The 25,283-nt window shown below is 45.4% G+C and overlaps 1 protein-coding gene across 2 annotated transcripts in view; it reads right to left on the reverse strand.

Moving 5' to 3' along the window:
* The window catches only part of KANK4 (KN motif and ankyrin repeat domains 4), a 68,564-nt gene that overhangs the window by 33,412 nt on the left and 9,869 nt on the right, over positions 1 to 25,283 (reverse strand). The window contains exon 1 of one of the 2 annotated variants that reach the window (XM_080656951.1): positions 4,776 to 4,914. The exons of the other annotated variant lie outside the window; for it this stretch is intronic. The gene's annotated coding sequence lies outside the window, so the exon portion shown is untranslated. Of the gene's footprint in view, positions 1 to 4,775; positions 4,915 to 25,283 lie in introns of those variants that run through there. 2 annotated transcript variants of the gene reach the window in all.

A 25,283-nucleotide genomic window follows, 5' to 3' on the forward strand; every position in this document is an offset into this window, starting at 1 on the left:
TAAAAATCAAGTGAATAAAAAAGTCTGATGAACAGAATAAACTGGTGAATATAATAGAATCAGGGGCATAGAAAGGGAGTGGACTGACAATTCTCGGGGGGAAAGGGGTGTGTGGGTGTGGGAAGAGACTGGACAAAAATCGTACACCTATGGATGAGGACAGTGGGGGGGGCGGGCAAGGGCAGAGGGTGGGGGGGGGAACTGGGTGGAGGGGAGCTATGGGGGGAAAAAAGAGGAACAATTGTAATAATCTGAACAATAAAGATTTATTTTAAAAAAAGAAGAAGAAAATCTTGCCACTTGTGACAATATGGATGGACTTTGAGGGCATTATGCTAAATGAAGTAAATCCTGCAGAGGAAGACAAATATTGTATTATCTCATTTATATGTGGAATCTAAAGAACAAGACAAAATAGAGAAAAGATTGGTGGTTGCCAGGAGGTAGGGGACAGATGAAATGGGTGAAGGGTCAAAATATACAAATTTCCAGTTGTAAGATATCTAAGTCCTAGGCACGTAATGTACAGCATGGTGATCATCTATAAATATAAAAGGCTAAGTGACCTACTGTCCATCCATCCAACTGACTGACTGGCCAGCCGGTACATATGACATGCACTGGCAATCCTATATAATAAAAGGCTAATATGCAAAATGTCCCCTTGACTGGGAGTTTGACCAGAGGGCGGGGCCGGCTGGCCAACCACCCGTGGTCCCTCCCCCTGGCTGGCCCCGCCCCCGATCGGCCCCAATTGGGGCAGGCCAGCCAGACCCCACCCGTGCACGAATTCATGCACCGGGCCTCTAGTTTAAAAATAAACGTTGACTCTCGCATGCATGATACATATAAAGCTCTTACTGGTGCCAATTGCATGCATGTGTTTCAATCTGTCATTGTGGATCGTGAATTTGGTTGACACTTCTATTATAGAGAAAGGGCTAATAGCGATATTAAAATATTTCTTCTAATTACTTTCCTTTCAATGTGCACGAATACATGCACCAGCCACTAGTAGTTAATAATATCGTATTGTATATTTGAACATTGCTAAGACAGTAGATCTTAAAGTTCTCATCATGAGGGAAAAAAATTGTAACTATGGTGGTGATGGATGTTAACTAAATATATTGAGGTAATGATTTTGCAATGTATACATATATCAAATTGTTGTTTTATGTTATACACCTAAAACCAGTACAATGTATTCTATGTCAACTGTATCTCAATTTCAAAAATAAATATAATTTTTAAATAAATAAAAGAAAGAGAAGGTTCCCAAGCAGAAGACACTACTACCAATCTCAATGCTGCATGTCCACAGTTTCCAGCTAGTGGTGGAGCCTCCCAGAGGCTCGGCAGCTTCAAGGTGAAGCCTGGGGAAGAGAAGGGTGAGGACACAAACCCTAAGCTTGGCCCCTTGGCCTACTTTTCTATCATCACGGCTTCTCCTCTCCCTTTTGCTCCCCTCTCCCTCCCACCCCATAACATTACTGAGCTATTGGAAGAGCCTGGAGTCCTTGACATCAATTATCTCATGCAATCTATTCCCTAACCCTGAGAGAATTACTATTGTCCCCATTTTTCAGATAAGGAAACTGAGGCTGAGAGTTTACAGGTCTGTCCAAAGTAACATAACAAACAAATACTGGAATAGAATTCATCCTCAAATCTAACTGACTCCAAGCCTCTGCTGGGAACAGGAGTGATTTGCAAACATTTGTCCATCCCTATAAGCCAGCCTGGTCCTGTGACTGGTTCCTAGCTCTGTGTAAGGGGAAATGTTCCTAACTTCCATGCTTCTCTTCTTCTCCCACAAGTGTACATGAAACACCTTCTGGGCACAGAGGAGTAACTGCTCTCTCAGGAGGCCACCTGGCCAACGGTGTGACCTGCTTCTCCAAGGCTGTGCATCAAGCAACAAGGCTCCACCTGAGCAAGCGGGGGCCACCTGGGTGCAGATGGACCTGTGGCTGCACAAACTCACTATCCCCTCCGAGAGTTCAAGCACACTCCCTGCCTTTGGCTAGAGGTGGGTTTAGCCTTTCATGTATCAGATCAAAGGTTCCAAATGATTATGCAGCACACATTAGATCAAGTTTCACTAAAACACACACACACACAAAACCAAAAAACAAAACTGTAAATTGGAGACCTCTAATAGCTCTCTTAGACTTAAATTTTAGTAAAATTAATCATTCCAAGGCTACAGAAATTAAATGGAGCTGACATCCAACTCTCTGAAGAAGTGGGCTCAGCAAGCTTCACTCTAAAGGGCTCTAAACACGGGAAGGAAAAGAGGGGACTGTCATGCCCACATCACGCCACTTCCAGCCCCACCCACCCCAGGCTTCTCCACTCTGGTCCATGATCCTTGTGGTGGACAGCTTGGAATTTAGCTAAGGGGAGTTTCTTTAAATGAGTGGGGTGTTTGATGTGGTTAGGTGAGTGGAATTGAGGAATAATTGCCCCATCAACCCTTACGGCTTTGTTTGCATTACAACAGAATATGAAAATAGCTTTGTTGGACAGAGTTCTTCTTTGAAATGAAATTTTGCAACCTTCTCAAACATTTAAAAATTTAACCTCAAGCAATTTATTCCTGGTTCTATTAAGTTGTAGCCCCAGTGTTCAGAACCTTGTAAAACCCGGTGTTGTTATATAACTTTTCATTTGCTTATGGGCCTATCCCAAGATCAAGGATGCCCAATTAGGCCCCAACCTCTCTCATTAGCTCAGTGTTCTAGATGTTTTGAGTACACACAGCTTTATCTCTCTCTAGCTCTTCTCCCCTACTAATCCGTAAGTTGGCGAAGGTCAGAATTCCTGCAAGGACTCCTTTCTGTACCCCCTCCCCATGCCATCCCAACTCCTGTATCCTAACAGGTGGCAGACCCTTAGTTTAGGGTATCATCCCCAAGTTACAAATGAGGAAACAAAGGCACAGAGAGGCTATGTGGCCCATGCAAAGTTACCCAGTTAATGTGGGGCAGGAGAGTTTGTGTGACTCCCTCACTCCACATGGCCTCCCAAAGCCAACTGGCAGTGAAGAGGTGGGGACTGAGGCTGCCCATTCAAAAGCCACCAAAGGCAGTCACTGGCAGACAGCCCAAGGTGTCATCACCAGGCCACGTTAGAAAGAGTTCCAGCAGGGTCCCTGCCAGGGAGCATGGGTTGCCGGGTCAGCCCCACTCCTGCAGTATAGACTCGCCTGCTCTGTCTCTCTCCACATGTATTTCTTTCATGATGCCATTTCAATGTCATTTCTAATTTCAAACCCAAATTCAAAGAAGCCTTCCTTTACTTCTCCGAAATTGAAACCTAGTTCTGTGCTCTTGTTCTCTTCAAACCTCTCTTCGTTCTGCAATAATAAAAATGCTGTATTTCATCCCAGAACAGGCTGCATGCCAAAATAAACAGCACCTTGGATTTCCTTGAAAAGAAACCTTGGCTCAAAGCACAGCCTTGCTGCCACGAGAATTCTTGGAGAAGTCAACCTGACAAAGTCAAATATTTAGCAAGGTAGCGCTCCAAGCAGAGACCCTGTCGATCCACGCACACAGGACCACTTGCAAAGACAAAGCACTCTTTCCAAAAGAGAAAAGAAGGTTCCTCCCAGACCTCGCACCGGTCCTGCCAAAATGAGGAGCGCTTCCTGTTTCCCCACTCCCGGCCCGGGGCCACCAAGGGTAAATGTCCTTTGTGCTAAGCAGCAGGAGGCATCTGACCACAGGGCGAGAGGGCTGCCGCCCAGACAGCCCAGTGCGCTCCTGGAAGATTCTGCCAACCGAGTTCTCCAGCCGGCTCACTTCCTACCGCCCCAGGAAACAAAGAGAACTCGTGCTCACTGAATGACACATGAACACCATCTCATTAACTCCCTTCCCACATTTTTCGGCCAGCGTCTGTCATTCTTGCCTGCATTGCAGCAGCGGAATCTGGAGTTTCGTGAAGAAGAGAAAACTGTCACCAGCAAAGCAGTGGCCACATTACCTTCCTTGGCACCCCCCCCCCCCCCCCACACACACACACCTCCCGCCACAGCCCGGAGCAGGAGGAATGGGCTCCTCCCAGACAGCGAGGTTCGGCTGCGGACCTGGCCGGTGGCTGGGGAGTTGAGCACAGTGGCATTGGCTGCCCAGCTGTTCAAGGGTTGGGTCAGATGATCTGCGACCTTGCTCGAAAAGCAAATCCTGACTTCCTTTTCACTGCCAGGAAGAGGGGAGCTGGGTCAGGAAGGAATTCAAGGCTCAAGGAGCTGAGACCTGGGTCTTGCCGAAAGAGGGGAAACGCGCAGATCCTTCCATTGGAAAGTTAGTTCCCAGGCTGCTGCCGCCTCGGGGACACATGTAAAGACACCGAAACAACGCACACCTCTTCCCCGACTCCCAGAGCTAGGCGCTTGCCTGGGAGGTGATCGTTAATGATGCCTCTCCTCCTCCCGCCCTGTAGCTGAGGTGGCTCATTAGCAAAATTGCTCCTAATGAGGACGCGGCTTCCTTAGGCGTGGAAGCCCTCCCAGCATCTCCTTCTTCCCGGCTCTGCTGGAGAAACTTCCTCTCCCACCGGCCTCCTGGGGTCCCACCACGCTGCGAAGCTTCTGAGCAACCCCCGGACCGCTCGCTGCCCTGATCATTCAGTGCCTGCAAGTCCGTGGGGCAGCGCAGGGGACAGAAACAATGACCAGTGAGCTCCCCTGGCAGCTCCGGCTTCGGCTGCCCGAGCGCTGAAACGCACCCAATTCTGGCAGGAAAAAAAGGCAAAGAAGTACCTACTGTAAGGATCCAGCTCCAGGCACGGATTCTAACTGCAACGCGCCCCAGGGACCTCAGAGCGGCGGGCGCAGGAGCAGGGAGAAGGCAGCTGCGAAGGAGGAAGGGCTCGTGCCCCAGGCAGGCGCGCGGAGAGTCCCGCCAGCCCGCCGCCGCCGCAGCTCGGGAGCAGAGGCGGGTGAGGAGCACCGCGCAGAGGCGCAGGCTCTCCAAACCCAGCACCACCTCTGGCCCTGGAGGAGATGCAGGGGGGTTGGGGTAGTCAAAAGGGGGCCGGGAGATCGTTTGGGCTCCCGTGGGCAGGCTCAGGAGTATAGAGACCTTGTCCCCTTTACCTTCTGGGGCTCCAGCCAAAGGAGGTTGTCCCAGGAAATAAAGCCCGGTTAGTAAGACATGTTGAAGCAGCTCTGACCTTCACAGACACCGCCTGTCGAGATGTGCTTTCAAAGGCCGGGGCAGATTCCTGTCTAACCCACGCTGAACCTGATGCCAGGGGCTGCGTGTCACCCTGAAATGCAGCCCAGGAAAGCTGGAAAGCACTTTACATCCTGGGTCCCATTTATCCTCACACCCGGGTAAGGCAGCCAGGAAGGGCGCGCACCCCATTGTACAGGCGAAGAAGAAAAGGACAGACTGTCTCAGTGACTTCCCTGACAGAATCTGGATGAAAAAGAAGGTGCCTGGGGTAGGACTCTGTGTGGTTCCCACTACCCTGGGTCACACTGCTCGTTTTCCTTGAAAGATTCTAGCATCTCACTCAAGAGAGAGGTTGAGAGACTTGCCGAAGATGGACAAGGCTGGGGAACACCAACATCCAGTTTTCTCAAATGCTAAACATATTTTTCTCTGTTAACTGAGTACATGGACCAAACCATCAGGATTAAAAAAAAAAATCATAAATATACCTTATGAAAAAAAATATACTGAAAGAGCAAAGCCTCTCTGATAGATTTCAGATTGTCAGTGATAACCCCACCAAACTGGCCAGAGAACGCCTCTGACATTTTGCCAGGAAGCCAGTGAAAAACAATTCTCCATTTTATCAGCCCCCGTGACTTTGCAGCCACTCATGCCTCCCCTCTGGTGTACTACGTGACGGAGATAAGCATTCTCTTTTCCTCTCCCAGAATAAATTCTTCTTCATCCAAGACAAACAGGTGAGAGGCTTACTTCCAGAGCTGCATCTTTCTTGCAAGACCCAACATTCTGTGGGCACACTGGCCAGTTCCCATCTGCTCAGCATCCCCTCCCCGTGCAGCGGCCACCCGCCCACTTTACCTGCTCCTGCCCGCCCCCTCCTGCAGCAGGTATCACCCTCATTGCTGCCTCTGTGTCTGTCTCCCTGACACGTGTCAGACTAGATGCTCCACAAAGTGTATGAAACTGAACTTATCCACAAAACCGATGTCTCTAAACACAAGTGGCCTTAAGTACCACCGAGCACCTCTGCTTTTCCACCAGGCTCCAGGCCTCTCATCAGATTAAAGAAGATAGTAGAATGAGCGAAGGAAATACCAGCCCCCCAACTGTGCCACTGATCAGCTTGGCTCAGATGGTAGGACAGAAGACTTACAGGAAAACACACACACACCAATGTCCCCAGACCTCTTTCTGGAGACAAGTAACACTTTTAGTTCTGCGGGTCTCACAGAGATGCTGAGACAGACAGACACTGTGCTGACCGCCCACTTCTCAAAGAGGAGGAGAGATTCTCCTGCCTTTCTAACTTGTCCGGTCAAGCAAGGAGGTGACCAGAACAGGGAATGTTATCCTCCGTTTTCCAGAGGAGGAAACAAAGTTTGCTTCCTAGGTTACAAAGCTGAAAAATGGCAAAGACTCAACTCAAACCCAGATTTTCTGTCTCTCAAAGAATACCCTTTCCTCTAAGCCAGACGGCCTGAACTGGGATGCAGGTGAATGCAGGTGACACACAAATACCAGGACATAAGCTTCAACACGGGCGTTGTCCAAGCAAAAGTGATCTCACATGGAGAGACAGATACAGATATATATATATATAAATTGATTTCAGAGAAGAAGGGAGAGGGAGAGAGAGATAGAAACTTCAATGATGAGAATCATCGATCAGCTGCCTCCTACCCAACCCCCCCCCCCAAGCCCCATCCCCACCCGCACCCTACCTCACACTGGGGATTGAGCCAGCAACCTGGACATGTGCCCTGACTGGGAATCGAACTGTGACCTCCTGGTTCATAGGTTGAGGCTCAATCACTGAGACATACCCAGCCAGGCTGGAGAGACAGTCTTTATAGGAAACCCCAACAAATTTCTCTAAGGGAGTCTGTGCTTCTTTGGGGGAATCCCCTCCATGGCCTCTGGCCCTTGCCATGTCTGGGATACCACCATATATAACCCCACCCCTCTGCCTCACTCAGACATATGTATGTCTTAAGACCAGTAGCCAACTTCATATTACCACCAAACCACCCAGAGAATTCCTGGACCAAACACATGTATCCACAAGAACTTTTCTGTCAGGAATCCTTTGCCTGAGAGGAGGTTTGATTCTGTTTGCAATTTAAAAACCTCCAAAGTCTGCCCCAGCATGGGGAAAATGTGGACTGTCAAGTCTCTAAGTCAGGCAAGATGGGCGCTAGGCAAGAGGGAAAAAGAGATGGAACTATCTTAAGAATGTGCCCTCAATCTAAGCAGTCCTTCCGGCCTTTGCCCTTTGCTGGGGAACAGCTGAGGAGGAGCACCTTTGTTAGGTGCAGGTGCTGCTGAAGTAGAGCGCCTCGGAGAGCCCAGTTACTGTCATGGCCATTCGGGCAGAACGCAACTTGAACGGATGAAGAAAGAAATCAGGTATGTGGACCTGTGGGTGTAGCAGTCCAGGGAGGAGCATCAGCCATTCTAAAGACTGACCCTTTAAAGCAGATGAAGATTTCTCAGGGAGGAAGCAGATTGTCAGTGATAACCCAGGAAGAGAGGAGGCTGCACTCACCCCGTGAAAAATAATAAAGGCTTCAGGGCCACAGGGAAAGAGACCTCCACTCCTCATCCCTCCCTTCACTTAGAGCTTTCAGAGGCTCTTAGTCCGTGACTCAAACTCACTAAAATCAAGAGGCCAATAGACAAATGAGGAAGGGGTGTGAACAGGCATTCAAAAAAAGAAGAAATACCAATGGTCAATATCTGAAAAGTGTTTAACCTCATGAATTAATAATCCAGGATACCACATAAACATCGAAAATGCCCTGTTCTTTATTTACCCTACACTGTGCCAGGCACTCTAGGTTCGTTCCAAACACCATCCAATTTAATTCCCACAATAATCCTGTGAAGCAGTTTTGTTATTTTAATTATCCAAGGACAGAGCTGAGGCGTGAGCAGTTACCCAGGTACTGAGACCATCAGAGCTAAGATTCGAATTCAGTGAATGTGCTGCTCGCTCTTAGCCATGGTACAACACAGACTCTCTTGCAAGTTAAAGCAAATTTTTTTTTATTAAAGAAAGATCTTCAGCCCTAGCCGGTTTGGCTCAGTGGATAGAGCGTTGGTCTGCGGACAAAAGGGTCCCGGGTTTGATTCCGGTTAACAGCACGTACCTTGGTTGCAGGCTCCTCCCTGGCCAAGGCCCTGGTCAGGGGCTAGTGCAGGAGGCAACCAATCAATGTGTTTCTCTCACATCGATGTTTCTCTCTATCTTTCCCTCTCTCTTCCACTCTCCTTAAAAATCAATGGAAAAATATCCTTGGGCAAGAATTAATAAAACAAAACAAAAAGGAAGGAAGATCTTGTTGATATGGTGTGACAAGAACAGGACATACCCTTCCCAGAAGTTGTGGGAGCTGCATAGCAGGTTTTCTTGGTCTAAAACCAATTATTGTTATGATTGATGTAATCTTAAAAAATAAATTATCTGGGGGGGAAAAAGGTGAGAAATCACTATAATCCTACTACCTTGATGCAAGTTTCATGTCTACCTATTTTGTATATTTTAACATGATTGACAAAAGCAAGTTCTATGGTGGTAAAGAGTCTGGCCTCCAAGTCAAGGAATCCCAGCTCTGCCCCTGACTGTGTAACCTTGGGCGAATACTTTCTCTCTGTGCTTCAGCTGCTTCATTTGTAAACTAGGCATAGTAATGCACCCTATACATCATGGATCTGTCAGGAGGATTAAATAAGGTGATAATACATGCATGTCACTTAGAACAGAAGGTCTATGTTAATCAATAGTAAATATATGTGCTATTAATATAATAATATGTATTCATATATGAATTCAACTTTGAACTTAATATTCTATCACATAACCATTTTAAAATAAGGTTATACTTGCTTTATACTGATTAATGTAAATGGCTATACAAGTTTTACTGTCTCAGGCCTTATTTTCCAAACCCACTATCTCCTGGAGATTATTCCGCCTCATTTTAACACTCCCTTCAACACCACTAGATCAGCCAGCCTGACTGGGCAAGTCTTCAGGGATGTCCCAGTTGGGTGGCTGGAACTCAGCTGCCACAAGTGATGTTGAATGGTTAAGAGCACGAACGTTGAGGTGAGACAGACCAGGTTCAAATCCTGGCTATGTGACATTGAGCAAATTTCCTTATTCAAGAAGAACCCAGCTCAGTACATGGTTTAAGGACCCCATGAGACAAGGTATGTAAAATGCTTGTGTCAATGCTCAGTATTACTAAATACCCAATAAATCTTGGGTATGATTAAATTTTTAAACCCACAGTGTTTTAAGTAAGGAAAGGGCCAGGATCAGGTTTGTTTTATTTATCATCCTATTTCTAACAGTTGGCATAGTAGAACTCAACAAAAATGTGTTGAATAAATAAATTAATTAATGTATGTATCATAGAGACTATCAAAGCAGGAAAGAATATTTTTAAAACACATTTATTTAGATACAATCTACATACATACAATTTACCCATATAAATTGTAAATTCAATAGGTGTATAGTCAGAGTTGTGTAAACATTTCCACAACCTAATTTTTTAAATTGTGGTAAAATATACATAACATAGAAGTTATCATTTTAACCACTTGTAAATATAAAATTCAATGGCATTAAATATATTCACAATCATCACCACTATATATATCCAAAACTTTTTCATCATCTCCAACATAAATTCTGTAACCCATTAAATAATAACTCTTTATTCCTTCTTGCCCCCAGTCCTGGTAATATCTCTTCTACTTTCTGTCTGTATGAATTTACATATTCTAGGTACTTGGGATAACACAGAAGGAACAAATATTCTATGATAAGGGGGATCATACAATATTTGTTCCTTCTGTATCTGGCTTACTTCATTCACTTAGCATGTTTTCAAGGCCCATTCAAGTTGTAGCATATATACATTTTCATTTCTCTTTATAGTTGAATAATATTCTATTACTAGAGGCCTGGTGCATGGATTCATGCACCAGTGGGGTCCCTCGGCCTGGCCTGGGACCCCTCGGGGGATGTCAGATTGCCGGTTTCAGTCCCATCCCTGCAGGCCAGGCTGAGGGACCTTACTTGTGTACAAATCCATGCACCGGGCCTCTAGTATGCATATAAGATCTTTGGTTAATCTCTTCCCAGCCTCCCCCCTCCCCCTTCCCCCTGAGATTCATCAGTCTGTTCCATGTTTCCATGCCTGTGTATTGAGCATCTACCCCCTGGTGGTCAGTGTGCATAATAGCGAACAGTCGAACGGTTGCTTAGGCTTATACACACACACACACACACACACACACACACACACACACGTATATAGCACATTTTGTTTATCCATTCATCTATCAGTTGACACGTGGTTTTCTTCATCTTTTTGGCTATTGTGAATAATGCTGCTGCTATGAACATTGGTGTACAAAAATCTGTTCAAGTTCCTGCTTTCATTTATTCTGGATATATACCAAGGAGTGAAATGGCTGGGTAATATGGTTATTCTATGTTTAACTTTTTGAGTAACCACCGTTTCTTTTCCAAAGCAGCTGCATCATTTTACAATCCCACCAGCAATGCATGAGTGTTCCAATTTCTCCATATCGTAACCAATATTTGTTTTTTTCTATTAAAAAATAAGGATAGCCATCGTAGTAATTGTAGTTGGAGTGAAGTGTTATTTCATTGAGGTTTTGATTTGCATTTCCCTAATGACTAATGATTGTTGAGCAACTTTTCATGTTTATTGGGCATTTGTGTATCTTCTTTGGAGAAATGTCTATTCCAGTCTTTTGCCCATTTTTTAAATGGGTTGTTTGTTTTTGATGTTGTTGAGTTGTAAGAGTTCTTTATATATACTGAATATTAACCCTTTATTGCATATGTGATTTGCAGATATTTTCTCCCATTATGTAGGGTGTCTTTTGGCTTTCTTGATAGTATGCTTTGATATGCACAAAAGTTGCTGAGTTCATGCTGCTGAGTATCTTGAGGGCACCAGATTATTATTTTTAATCAACTCCAATTAATCTATATTTTCTTTTCATTTATTTATTTATTTATTTATTTTTACATTTTTTTTAATTGTTTGAAGTATTAAAAATAGTAGTACGATCTATATTTTCTTTTGTTGCCTGTGCTTTGGTATCACATTCATGAAAACGTTGCCAAATTCAATGTCATAAAGATTCTCCTTCATGTTTTCTTCTAAGAGTTTCATAGTTTCAGCTCTTAAGTTTAGGGTGTTGACCCATTTTGAGGTCATTTTTTAATATGGTTTAAGATAAAGGTCCAGCTTCATTCTTTTGCACATGAACAGTCAGTTTACCCAGCATCATTTGTTGAAAAAAACCATAATCTAATTTCAGGACATTTTCATCATCCCCAAAAGAAAACCCATACATGAAACTTCCTTTTTATAAAGAAACTAGGAACATACTAAGTAAATTTTTGAGAGTTAATAAACCTTGTCTTTCACAGACAAAAGTTAGCTCATTATAAGAGTTTACTGAGATCATTAATTCTCTGTTCTACAAAGACGTGTGACCTCCATCCATCATTAAACAACACTGCAAAACTCCCGTGTATGCACGCAGGCCAAGAGCTGGAATTCCCGCAGTTCTCAGGAAGGGTGAGTTGTTATTAGTGCAAAGACATTCGTCATGATTTTTTTGGCTACCCAGCACCTTGTGAGCACCCTTCCTATGCTTGGTTGATTTCCTTTCTTAGGAATCCCACCTCTCCAGGGTTGAAATGAGAATTTACAGCACCAGCCTTCTTTACAGCTAGGACTCAGTCATGGACCTGAGCTCAGCAGGCAGAGGCACCCAGGCCAGATCTCAAATGGAAAGAAAGCACACTGAAAAAGGAAGGGCTACCGGCAAGTGATGCTAGGGAGGGTGGTGGAATGACTTGACATCCTTGAATTAATTCCTCTTCTAGAATTAGTTCTGTAGTTTGCAACTACGACCCTTAACTGCTACAATGAAGCATCAGAGTTTTTAACTGCTTCTATTCTATTAATTTATATTACTTGTAGGATTACTTTTCAGAGTTTCTGTTGTTGGTTTTGGCTATTTTTCTCTCCCCCTGTCACCCTTTGTTATTACCATATTTTTTCCCACTGGAAAGTGGGAATGAGTAGGCTTGGTGGGCCACAGGTCTTTTGCTTGGCGGAAATGGGCCATAGTCTAAATAGTTTGGGAACCACAATTTGGAGTAAACCCAGGAATTCAGCATCACCTCCTCCCTCCCGGGTCACCTCGGTGAAAGCATCTCAAGGGTAGGCACAGATACACCCTCCGCAAGTGGGACGCTCCTGTCCCCACCCTGTTTGGGCAGCGTTCCTCCCAGTTTCATTGTCTCTGGTCAGACTCCAGCAGGAGCCTTTCCAGGCATCACCTGGCTTCAGAGCACGGGTTGCAGGTGCAGATATTTTAGGGCTCGTGTGGGCTGTGGCATCTGCCTTTTGGGTTAGGAGGAAGATTTTTCTTGGCAGGGACTTCACATTCAGGAAAGTCAGTTAAAACAAACTGAGCTTGATAAGTAATCTCCTGACACCTAGGTGAAGCCAATGATGTTTCCAGATTTTTCAAGTTGGAAGACCTTTTATTACTATTGTATATGGCCCCACCTGGCCCTGTAGCAAGCCCAGTCTAAAGAGAAGTGGGGCCGAAACCGGTTTGGCTCAGTGGATAGAGCGTCGGCCTGCAGACTGAAAGGTCCTAGGTTCGATTCCGGTCAAGGGCACGTACCTTGGTTGTGGGCACATCCCCAGTAGGGGGTGTGCAGGAGGCAGCTGATCGATGTTTCTCTCTCATCGATGTTTCTAGCTCTCTATCCCTCTCCTCTCTCTTCCTCTCTGTAAAAAAAAAAATTAATAAAATATATTAAAAAAAAAAAAAAGATTTAAAGAGAAGTGGGCATTTGTGATGTGGGTCACACAAGGCTGATGAGCACCCAGCCTCCGCAGCATGCAGCCAGTGGAAGGCTGGAGCAACATCAGAGATAAACCAGTCAGAGGCAGTGAGAGAAGAAGGGCTGTAGAAACTTCTATCGACTTCAACTTTCCTTTTAAGGAGATGGGGTTTGTTGCCAGTGTACCACCTGGCAATACCAAGGAAGGTCACATACAATTCTGGTTTGTGGTTTATTTTGTTTTAATGTGGGTAAAGTCACTCAGAAAATGTGTTTCAGAAACTCACATCCCATATGTGCATCGCCCTATAGCAGCTCAAAGGTGTCCCAAAATGGTTGGGCACTAGAAGCACAGTAAAGGCAGACTTTTATTAGGTAATGTAAATAAACAAATAAGCACAGAACTTTTCTTCCAGCCAGATTAGGGGGCTTTTTCAAGTCAAGGCACGTCTTTCATGCTGCTGAGTATCTTGAGGGCACCACACCAGGGCTTTGCAGGTGGCCAGTGCTCAAGGAGGCCTGCTGATTCTCTCCTGCTGGGAGCAGAGAAAGGTAAAACAGAACCTTGGGCATCATCTTCATTTACTAATGGGGAAACGGAGGCTCAGTGACTTGTCCGTACCCTACAGCAGGGTCAAGGTCAGATCCTGCATTCTAGACTCCTGCCCCTGTGCCTCCCTTTACACACCTCATGCGGATGGCCCTGCTGTGCAGTGTGGTCCTGGAGGACACCGAACTGGTGGTGTCTTTCAGAACAAACAATGTGGCTGGTGTCCCCAGTTTAAACAGGGAGCAATGACGTTGTTGTGGTCCAGAGAGCCAGAGAGCTACTCATACTTCGGTTGGTGACCTTCACTGCAGCCTCTGGTTACAGGAAAGGACGATGCACCACAATAGGAATAGTCGCCAACATCAATGAAGCACTGACTCTGTGCTGAGTCCTTTTCCCACCCTCACTCTGCGCCGGGACAGCACTGTCACTCTGCCCTGTAAATGCGGTCAGATGGCCGCCTGGTGGCCCAGCCTCAGCTCAGTGTTGCATTCAAAGAAACAGCATTAGGTAGGAAAAAATGAACCGGAGGCAACCCAAACCTCCACTGCAGTCCCTAGAGAAAACAACAAAGGAGAAGTGCATTCTTAGCACAAAGCAAAAGTCTTAATTTTTTCTCTCCTATCTATGCTAGTCTCAGTGTCTATTTCCAGCAACACAACTGCTCCAGAAGCAGAGCACCCTGCTACCCAACTCAGCATCCCTTCTACCCAGCTCTTTACTCACTCACCTTCCTCACCTCTGGCATCTACTAGCCCATCCTCTCCTGTCACCAAGAATCCCAATTTTGGCTTCATTTGCCCGATGCTTTCTCAAGACTTGATGACCCCTATCTGCATAGTAATGGAAGGGCAACAGCCAAGCAAACGATGCCAGAAATTTTCTTAGAAGGAAATGACTTGAAGGCTCCACAAGCAAATACGCTCACGCGTTTTCAGTTTTTATTCCCTGCCACACCCATTTTACAGATGAGAAAACTGAGGCATAGTAACAACAGTGAATAATTATGTTGTAATAATAAACAACCAGACACTGTCCAATATTGTACAAATGATACCTTACTTAATTTCACAATGACCATATTAGGCAGGTGCTATTATAGCCTTTCACAGATGACAGGTTTAGGGCACAAAGCTAGTAAATGGCAGAGCTGAAATTCTAATTGGAGTGTATCTGACTTTAGAGACCCAGCTCTTAACTACAATATTCTCTTTCAGGTTCTACTTCTGTAACTGTCTATGAAGTTGCCAGTAGAGTTTAAATGGAAAGAGAAGGGCTAGAAGGGGTCAATGGGGGAAAAAGGAGGACATATGTAATACTTTCAACAATAAAGATTTAATTTAAAAAAAATAAATAGAAAGAGAAGGAACCAGATAGCAAGATTTAGTGTTAAATTCCATCACCAGCCATGCTCATTAAATACCGGATGATTATGAAAATATAAACATTTCCTGAACATGCAGTAGGTCTATAAATAAGATAAATTTATTTGCTAAGGATTAGACTGAGAAATGCAGCGACTTTCTAATTAGCTTAAAATTATTTAATCGATACAACACAATTACTTTTCAAATAATCTTTGAAGGTTCCAAGGAGTCTTGAGGCATTTAATTGCTATTTAACCAGATAGCCGCAGTCAAATTACACAGATATCAATTGTAGAGAAAATGCTCTTTGCAGATCCAGCACTCTGTCAAAATTTCCATTAGAAAGATATATTTTCAGGCCAGATACAAGGGTTTTAGGTTACAAATTAATTTCGTTTCTCTGTTGTTCACAAGGGCAGGGTGGGGGCGGGGGGGTGGCTGGAGAGGCTGATTCAAGGATCCACGGAGAGATGTACCTCCCTGCCAAGGTGGCAGTTTCTCCAAAGCACAGGAAGATGCTGCTGCCAGTGACTCCACTTAGCAAACCTGGGTTGAACTTGGGTCCCCGGTTCGTCTAATGGCTCCGGCAAATATAAACCATGGGCCAAGATTTGAACCACGAGTGTTACAGAAACCCGGAGAAGAACCAAGCAACACTTAGAGAGATGGAGTTACATTTATTATTATTATTACGCACAGGCCCAGAGGAAAATGTCTCTCAAATTCTGGACCCCAACATGGAGGAACTTGCCCTATTTATATGTTTTTACCTTCTTTGTCTCCTAAATATGGGTTGATTCTGGTCCCCTTTGCAAGTTCTTAAAGAGCCCCTATGTGCTGGGGCTTTGAGACCTCAACCAAATGCTTGGCCTGGTGCCAGCACTGATAACTTCATCTGGGGAAGGTTTAATGGCCTCTCTGAAGTGGGAATAGTCTTATTTTCCTTATTATTTAAGCAAGCAAGCATTTACAGAAGCCAAAATAGCAGGGTTAAAATTTCAAACAGCAGTTTTTATAATAAGATGGATGCTTCACGAGTTTGTCTGGATCTCACTCATACCCAATACACCTACTCTCAGGACCCCATGAAGTGAAAGCAAATACACTCTCATGGAACAAGCAGTGGCTACAGAATCAGAACCTCTCGGGCAGGAATCTGTGTTTCAACAAGCCCCCCAGGGGATTTTTAAGCACACTAAAGTTGAGAAGTCCTGCTCTCACCTACTTTTAAAAACACTTTGTAAACTATAGTTCAGTGCTTCTTAAACTGTAATGCATCTGCATCTGCCGAAGATCTCCTTAAAATGCAGATGCTGATTTAGCAGGTGTGGGGAAGGGCTGAGAATGTGCATTTCCAACAAGCTCTCGGGAGATGCTGCTGCTGCTGCTGGCCCAGCACCGAGGAGCCAGGCATGTGACTGGGGTGTCTGTCGGGTTGGGAAGGAGTCCAACAGACCTCGGCACAATTCCTAGCTCCAATGCTTGCAAGCTGTGTGACCTTGGCCACGTCTCTCTACCTCCTTGATCCAGATTCCTCAGCTATGAGAGGGTGTAAGATAGGACTATGCACTTTTAGATGGCAACAGGCCTGTACTTAACACAGCACTTGGCATGTAAGAAATACGCAAACAGAAGCTGTGGTTGCTGTTGTTTCTCAGGGAAGCATGAAACAACTAAGTCCTCAATAATCGTTCGTTTTATTAATTATTGAGAATTGCCATACGGCGTGACAGGCATTATGCCAAGTGGCACACTATTATCGGTTCCTCCTCCCAATGACTGAATCTGTGAGGTCAGTTATTATTTGTTCTGTCTTGCAGATTAAGAAGACAAAGCCCAGAGAGGTTTAGTAACTTGGTCCAAGTCACAAAGTCAGTGGAAGGCAGAGTTAAGGTTGAATTCGGGTCTCCCTGCCCAAGCTTCCAATCGCCCAGATTGAGGCATGGTCTGTCCACACCTGTCTTGAAGACCTGAGTGGCGGGAAGGTGGTGGGAGGTGGTACAATACAGGGCAAGGTTGTAGAGGTAGAGGTCAGGCAGGGCCAGACAATGGCCTGGAGGTGGAAACGCTGGGCTGCAGAGGGACATCAGGCACAAGAGAAGGAGCGGGGCCAGGTCCCACAGGGATCGGGACACCCGTTGATCAGAATATAGAGCCTAAATGGGACGAGGACTGTCACCCTAGCGCCTTGCACCCTGCTGAGCCAGAGCAGTGCTCCTTAAAGATACAGTAGGTATACGAATAACAATGGATTCATAGATTCATTACTATTTTGAAGGCAGCAACTGATTTGGAATTGGTGGCCAGGATGTGTTGAAGTGGGGAAGAGATTTTCACATCGGGGCTTTTTTCTTTAAAAAGGGAGCAGTTCAAAACAGAAGAACAACAGGAATATTTCCCTTGGAGCACAGCCAGTGCACACAATGCCTCCTTTTCTTCTCAGGGAAGGAGGCGTTGGGGCCCAGCCCCTTCGTGGGTGTGTGCAGCCCAGAGCCTGCCTGACGTACTTACCCACTTGTGCTGAGGAGCACAAAGCCCCCCAACTGCCAAGCCAAACACAAATGCCTCCTTCACCGCAGGCCTGTGCAGCGTGTGGTTCAGCTGCCACAGCTTCTGAAAGGCCCCCTCCAGGGCCAAAGTGAGGCTCTTGTGGCTGGGTCCCCCAACTACCATTTGGAGACAAAAGGAGGCATTCGCAATCATCCAGTCACCCTCACAGGCCATGAGGCACGAAGTTAAACATCCCAGCAGCTTGAAGGGAACAAGGGGAGACTTTCTGGTAAAAAATTAGCCTCTACAGATGGGTGTTCAATCAGCCATTCATCAGAAATTATTGTTCAGGCACAGGGCCTGGGTGTGTGGATTTATGGATGAATAAGCCAGGAATAAAAACTCTTAAAAAAAAAATAAAAAATCAAGGTCCAAAATAGGAGGCAGAGACCTAAATCAGGACATAGGTTTTACGGAGGTGGACAAAGGCATTACGGAGGACCATGAAAGCATCACTGTCGTGGTATTTGAGCTGGGCTTTGAAGGATGAATAGAAGTTTGACAGGCAGACTGGGGTAGCAACCCTGTAGCTCAGAGCTGAAAACAGGCATGGCGGGCTTGAGGGATGACCAGTGAACCAGGCCCAAAATGGGGAGAGTGGGGGCTGGAGGTCAGCTCCTTTTATTCTGTAGAGACAGGAAACAGAAAGGTTCTCAACACAGGAGGAACAAGACGAAGGCTGGGATTTGGATACAACTCTGGCTGCAATGAGGGGGGTGCACCCGCAGGACCTGGCCCATTAGAAGACCATGAATATTTAAGGAATAAACAAAGGGTTTCGAGAGGGGAGAGAGTAGCAAGTCTGACGAGAAGTCTGCCCAGACTTAATGCTTTCACTAACTGCTTCTTTTATGTGTTTTTTTATTTTATTATTTCTTTTAAGAGAACAGCAGCCTTTCTTCTCTTTTATTGAACCATCACAAATGTATATAATCTGAGATTGCAGGCATAATTACATAATGTCTGATACTGTTGGCAGTTTCCTGAACGTTGGCTTTGTCTTCCAGGATAATTTTGTCAGCTCCTCGAAGCCCAGGGCAATCCCTCCTGTGTTCTCTCTGCATAGCCCAGCAGCATCTATCATGCACTAAGCACACAGTAGGTCCCAGGTAAGCAGAACCATGAAACACATTCATGGAGTATAAGAGCTAGACAGGCTCTTGCAATTTAACTGGTCCAACTGGCTCATTTTACAGATGGGGAGGCTGAAACCCAGAGAAAGGGGAACATGGCCACCCAAAAATGTGTTCACATTCCTACCTCCGGACTGTGGCATTTCACAGCAGGAACCTGGGCTCAGCCAAGGCTTTCAAGTGGTAACACCAAGGGTCAAGGCATCCAGCCACAAGCCCAGATAACAACAGGGTAAACAAAACAACAACACACAAACACTAGGCCCAGAAGAACGTGTTCCTATACATACATGGTATTCAGCTCCCAATCCTTATGCAATTCTGAGAAGAGAACTGTTACAGGCAGCACAACATAAACATGAAGAGTGTGGGCTCTGGAGTAAGGTGGGCCTGAGTTTGAATCCAACTCTGCCACTTACCAGTTGTGTCTTTAGCAAGTTCTCTAAACTGTCCCAGCCCCGGTGTCCATATATGTCGAACAACAAAAACACCGTTTCCTCCTTACAAGGTTGCACAGATTAATTGGGATGAAGTATATCAAATGCTTATCATAGAGCCTAAAGTGGAAATGAAAAGGTGATAAACTAGAGAGAAATTGGCAGCCAATGGACCCTTTGGTTCCTGACACTTACTTACGTTCATGCACTGGATCAGGAAGGAGAGGGAGGTGTCAAAAATCCAGGGTTTCAAACCTAGGTAACTAGAGTGTGGTGGGGACACCAACTGAGTTATGAAAACAAGGACAAGAGAGAAACCCGAAGGTTAGTGGTGTAGATTCTAGAGTCATCCAGGTTAGCTGAGGTGACGGGGTGAGGAGCAAGAGGAGGAGTGTGAGGAAAACTCCTGAGAAAGTCACATGTGGGGAGCAGATGTGAAAGAAGAGCCAGAGTGGCTTGCAACCCAGAGAACGGGCAAAGCCAAGCTCAGCTTCAATGGCGCAGGGGAATGCTGCCAGGCGTGGACAAGGTGGGAGAAGCAGCAGAGCGGGCTACTCTTTGCTACTTCAGTGGAATTCAGGAGAGCAATGGGCAGCCGCTCAAGGGAGGGGACGGTGAGCATGTCTGCAGGCCAACGGGAAGAAGCCAGGAAAAAGGAGTGGACTGAGAAGCAAGAAAGAGAAGGTGGCATGAGAGCCAACATTGACTCCAGGCACGGTGCTGAAACATGCAACAGAACTGAATTTCATCTTCATCACAACCATCGGAGCTAGGTGATTTGATGAGTCATATTTTGCAGTGAAGAAACTAGGCACAGAGAGGTGAAATACCTCACCCACGTTAGCAGTAGGCAGAACTGATATTTGAGGTCAGAAGCATCAGCTCCAGAGTCCACGGCCAGCTTGAAGGAAAGTGTTTCTGGAGGTAGAAAGGGAAGATGTTTAAGGCTTGGCTTTGACCAGGGAGCGGGGAGCAAACCTGGAGAGAAATGGTGCGGCAGAGCTGAGAGCTTTCCAGGAACATGACTTCCACCTTCTTCATCAGGTAGGAAGGAACAGGCCCAGGGCATGTGAGGGGCTTTGGGAACTCAAGGACAGCAGATGAGGTTTGCCACAGTCAGGGAGGGGATTTGGATGAGATGACTGAGACAGACATGAGGGATACCAGGTAGCAGCTAAGGTCAAAGGGCACAGATTTAAAATGAATCCAGCAGTCCCAGGGCAGGACTAGAGATATGGGACAGTAAAGTTTAACCTAGGATTGGTGTTTATAAAAGTAAAAGATGTTAAGAGGGGAGATGGTAGGGAACAAGGGAGAACACAAATAGTGTGAATGTTGGCATAATGGATGAGGGGAATATTTTCAACATCACATCATCCATGCCAACCAGCACAAAGGTGGACAGGGCAAGTAGCCATGAAGGGCTGTAACTGAGCTCTGCTGACCAACCACCCTACTCAAACACACCCTGATTATAAAGGTCCCCCAAAGCACCCCTTACCCATCCCAAATAAGTCTTCTTGGTTTAACAGTGAAGCCTCGTAACTACGCTAGCCAAAACTATAGCCACAAACTACACACGGCCATTGAGCACTTGCAATGTGGCTCGTCTGAATTAAAATGTACTATAAGTGTACGACGCAGGGGGATGTTGCCACTGCATTTCAAAGATTTAGTATGAAAAAAAGAGTATAAAATAGCTCATTAATTTTTTGATATTGAGTACATGTTGAAATGATAATATTTTGGATCTATAGGTCAAATAAAAATATATCATTTAAATTAATTTTACCTGTTTCCTTTTTATTTAATGTGCTAGTAAGACACGTCAAATGTGACTTCCATTATATATCTATAGGAAAGAGCTGGTCTATAATGCATCTATGATATTAAATGTGGACTACATAAATGTATTAAGTCAATATGCCCATTTAAACAAATTAATTTATCTGAATAGCTCTCAAATATTCTTTGAGAGAGTGTGAAACAGAGGTGATAAGTTTTGATTTGTTGGATGTGAGAATGGAGGGCCAGGAAGATGTGGCCTGAATTAGGAAAGGTGTTTTCTGTGGGTACCAAAAAAGCATTTTATGCTAACTAGCTGAATGGGGCAAAAAAAGGCCAAACATCCAAAAGAGACCAAATGCTGCCAGAGATGACGAAGGCTGGCCTCTCTTCCGGTGTCCTAGCTCTGCACCATCCGTCTGCCCCTTCCACTGACCTGGGGTGACCCCCAAACCTCTTCCTTTCATCTGCTCCCACCAGACTCTCCCAGAATACTAAGCCCAACAATCTCACACATTCCAAAAAGTAAATCCCACCTGGCCAGAACTAGGGCCCCCTCCCGCAGCTCCCATTTCAGGAGCTTTCTGCATGCAATGAGAAGAGGAGGCAATATGATACAGCATGACTAGCATGGCCTGGAGCCAGGAAACCCAGATTTGTCCAATTTTTGCTGTGTGAGTTTGAGTCATCGCACAACTTCTCAGGGCCTCAGCTGCTTCATTTGTCACATAATAACCCCATCATCTATGGACTTGTCGGGGGTTTCATGAGGTAACAGGAGTAAGAGGTCTTTGTTAAAGATGTGTTATACAAATGAAAGAGAAATATTGTAATCTAGAGCCAGAAAAGGAAGGAGAGAAATGAAAAAGGGAAAGCAGGTAGCAGAGAGGGTTGGCATTTACAGAGAGAGGGCATGAATCCCTCTTCCAGTAAGAGGAGTTGACTTTCCCCACAGGCAAGAGGGTGCCCCGCTGAAGGGCAGGCACAGGTCACAGCCTCCCTATCAGATACAGCTTCCTATCCACATACCTGGCTTCAGGAATTCTTCTGCAGCTGCATAAATAAAAGTGAGTCCAGAGAAAATGTCCCAAACAAAACTGAATGCATCTATTAATGAACTGCTTGAGATTTTAATGTTACTCAGTACTGAAAAGAGGATTTTAAATTCCGCTGTGAAAAGTTAAAACTCATCTCAGATTCACTCCCCATGCCCTAAAGTCCACCCCATTCCTCCCTCCACATGGTGAAGGGTGGAGAAGGAGGAATTCAAAGAATGGAAGATGTAAGCAGGATTTGCTTTTCCCAACAGTGTAATGGGCTCTGGTCATCCAATACCCAGCAAGCTGTGCTGAGCACATCTGCATTTTATTTAACCCGAATTCTAGCCTTTGCAGGAAGGAATTATTATCCCCATTTTATAGGGAGAGAACTGAGGCTCAGAGGGTCAGTGTGGGGATTTACAACCAGCTCTTTCTAGCCTGCAGTGCTTTCCATCTCAGACTCTCTTCACAGATGATGTACTAACCTCGTATCTTCAAGGTAAAACATTAGGGGGGAAACACAGCAGAACATATGTAAAACTTTATTCTTATTTTTTAAAAATGTTTCTACCCAGATATGCATATATGGATATACACTGAGTGGCCAGATTATTATGATCTCTGAACGCATAATAATCTGGCCACTCAGTGTATATCCTATATAATAAAAGGCTAATATGCAAATTGTCCCCTTGACCAGGAGTTCGACCAGCAGGCAGGCTGGCCAACCGCCATGTCCCCTCCCCCTGGCCAGACTGGCCGGATCCCACCCATGCACAAATTCATGCACCGGGCCTCTAATATATATATACATATACACTGCGTGGCCAGATTATTATGCGTTCAGAGATCATAATAATCTGGCCACTCAGTGTATATCTAGCTGTATAAGGATATAATTATATCTCATATGGGTATAGTACCAAGTCTAAAGTAATACACCCCAAACCATCCCACCTGCCTAACCACCAATTCCTGATAGTCGTGGTTTGTTCCTTTATATGTTTTTATGTTATTTTAAATATTTGCTGCTAACTGGTATGATGCTATAAATAACTTTGTAATAAACACTTTCCAATAGGGCTTACTGAGCCTTTCAAATTGTAAAAAACTATTCAAAAAATGAAAAAAATATTTTTCTTTAGTTTTCTTACCAATTAAAAAACCCAAAGCAACTTCCACTTTGTTCTCTAAGAGTCCAATTTTTAAGCTTATAAGCTTAATAAAGTAAGGCAGTAAACAACTCACAATGGAATAAACATCTGCCAAAGACAGGTGTTTTGGTGTCCTTCTTCCGCAAAGACACCAGACACCATGGCTGGAAGGAGCAGGTGAAATGACTCACTGCAGGGCCCCAACACCTCCATCCCCTCCAGGTGTCAGCTCCCACCCTTTACATCCTAGCTCCCTCCCCCAGCCTTCCTGCATCAAGCATTTCCCCCACCTAACTGCTTCTCCACAATTAAGATCTTCAGAGGAGAAGTACAATCCATTCCCTAACGTGATAAAGGAATTACAATGCTAGTGGTTTAGGATTTTCTTTCTCCTCCCCTGCAATGCATTAGCATTTTATTAGGGGCTTTCAGAACACAGTGTGTTAACTCCAGAGTGATTTGAATGGTGGAGATTTCAGGCAACAAGCTAACTGGCCAGTGGGAGATGCAACCTGTGACAATAGGCTACAGTGAACACCTGAATGTTCACCACGCACCTTCTGGCCAGATGTTGCCAGGTGGTGGTTAATTCAAGGCTAGTGTTGCCAGATCTGATTTTTTTTTTCTTTTTAAAACAAATCCAGGAATGTAGATTTATGTAAAATCTGGTTTTTAAATGTTTTATTTGAAAAAAATCACCAACACTATGCAGGTCAAACAAAACCCATATGCAAACTAAGTGTCACCCATATGCCCACCAGTTAAGCATTGACGTGGTCTCAGACCACCTTCCTCTCCTTACCTCCACCTCCTAGGGCCCACACAAATGCAACCCACACAGCGCCCTGCACCTGAATGCCTGTGCCTTTGCTCACACCTTACTAACCCTTTAAGCTGCCTTGTCTTCTCTCCAAGAGTCATTTCCATCCTTCAAGAATCTGCTTAAATTGCACCCACTCTTCCTAATCCTAAATATTAATCTCAATTAATATTGCCCATGCTCCAAGGCTCTTTTCAAAAAGCAATGTCCCGCCATGTGCTTCTCACTTAACTCCCTCTCATCCCCACTGCTTCTGCATGTTTAAATCTGATAGATCATAAATTGCAAGAAAAGGAAGGAAGGGTTCTTGTGTGTGCCAGCTATGACTTTGGTACTATTATCTTAATTTTACAGGAGAGAAAACCAAAACGCAGTGAATAAGTGATTATCTTAAACTTTCTGTATATACTGTAGCTTTACAGGTCATCTAGGCTCTCTTCTGCCCATACCTCTTCTTTCTGTCTCCATCTGGTAACTCCTACTCAACCCTCAAGGCAGCTTTCCCTACCAGCACCTTCCCCTGCTCCACACACCAGTTAGGACTGGTCCCCTTCCCAGCTCTGTGCTCCCACATCGTTCTTCAAGAGCGTCCGATAATTAGCTGAGTCTTTGTCTCCTCTGTTGGACTGTAAACCCCTTGCCTAGCACAGTACCTGGCCCAGAGTAAGTGACCAGTATTTACTTGATAGCAAGAAGGAAGGGAATGTGGGAATGACAGAGGGAGGGACAGAAGAGGGAAGAAGGGAAGAAAAGAGAGCGCACAGGTAATCAACAAATGTGAGATATAATGAACCCCATGGCTCCCAGCCCCACTTCTGGGCTGGAATAAAGGCTGGCTCCTTTGTGTTCCAGCCAAAAGCAGATAATTGGGAAGCTCCAGTTGCTCCCACCCCACACCCACCACTCCCCTCACACCACCCTGCAGGGTGGGGCAGGCGGGGGTGGGGTTAGGGGGGGAGGGAGGATGCTGCTCGGCTTCAGGGCCCCAGAAACCAGCATTCACTGCCACTCTTTTCTCCTGGTCATTGGCCCCGGGGAAAGTGATTTTCTGCATGCCAGGCTGTACTTTGAAAGGATAACTTCAGTTATGATGGATGATGGTGGAGATGAGCTTTCCCCAGAAAGCTGGCAGGAATGTGAACTGGAGAAGCTCACAGCAGGCCTTGTGTGAGGCAGACAATGCTCATTGCCCAGGGCAGACAAGGGGCTGAGGGGTATCCTCTTCTAGAGAACCCTGGAAGTGAGGCACTGTGCTCTGCAGGTTGCTAGAACATTCCTGTGACGTTGCCCCCACCCCAAACCCCCTTCTCATTCGCTGGTCTGAAGGCTGGGCCAGG

Source organism: Plecotus auritus (genome assembly GCF_963455305.1).
Source record: "Plecotus auritus genome assembly, chromosome: 2".
Lineage (NCBI taxonomy): Eukaryota > Metazoa > Chordata > Mammalia > Chiroptera > Vespertilionidae > Plecotus > Plecotus auritus.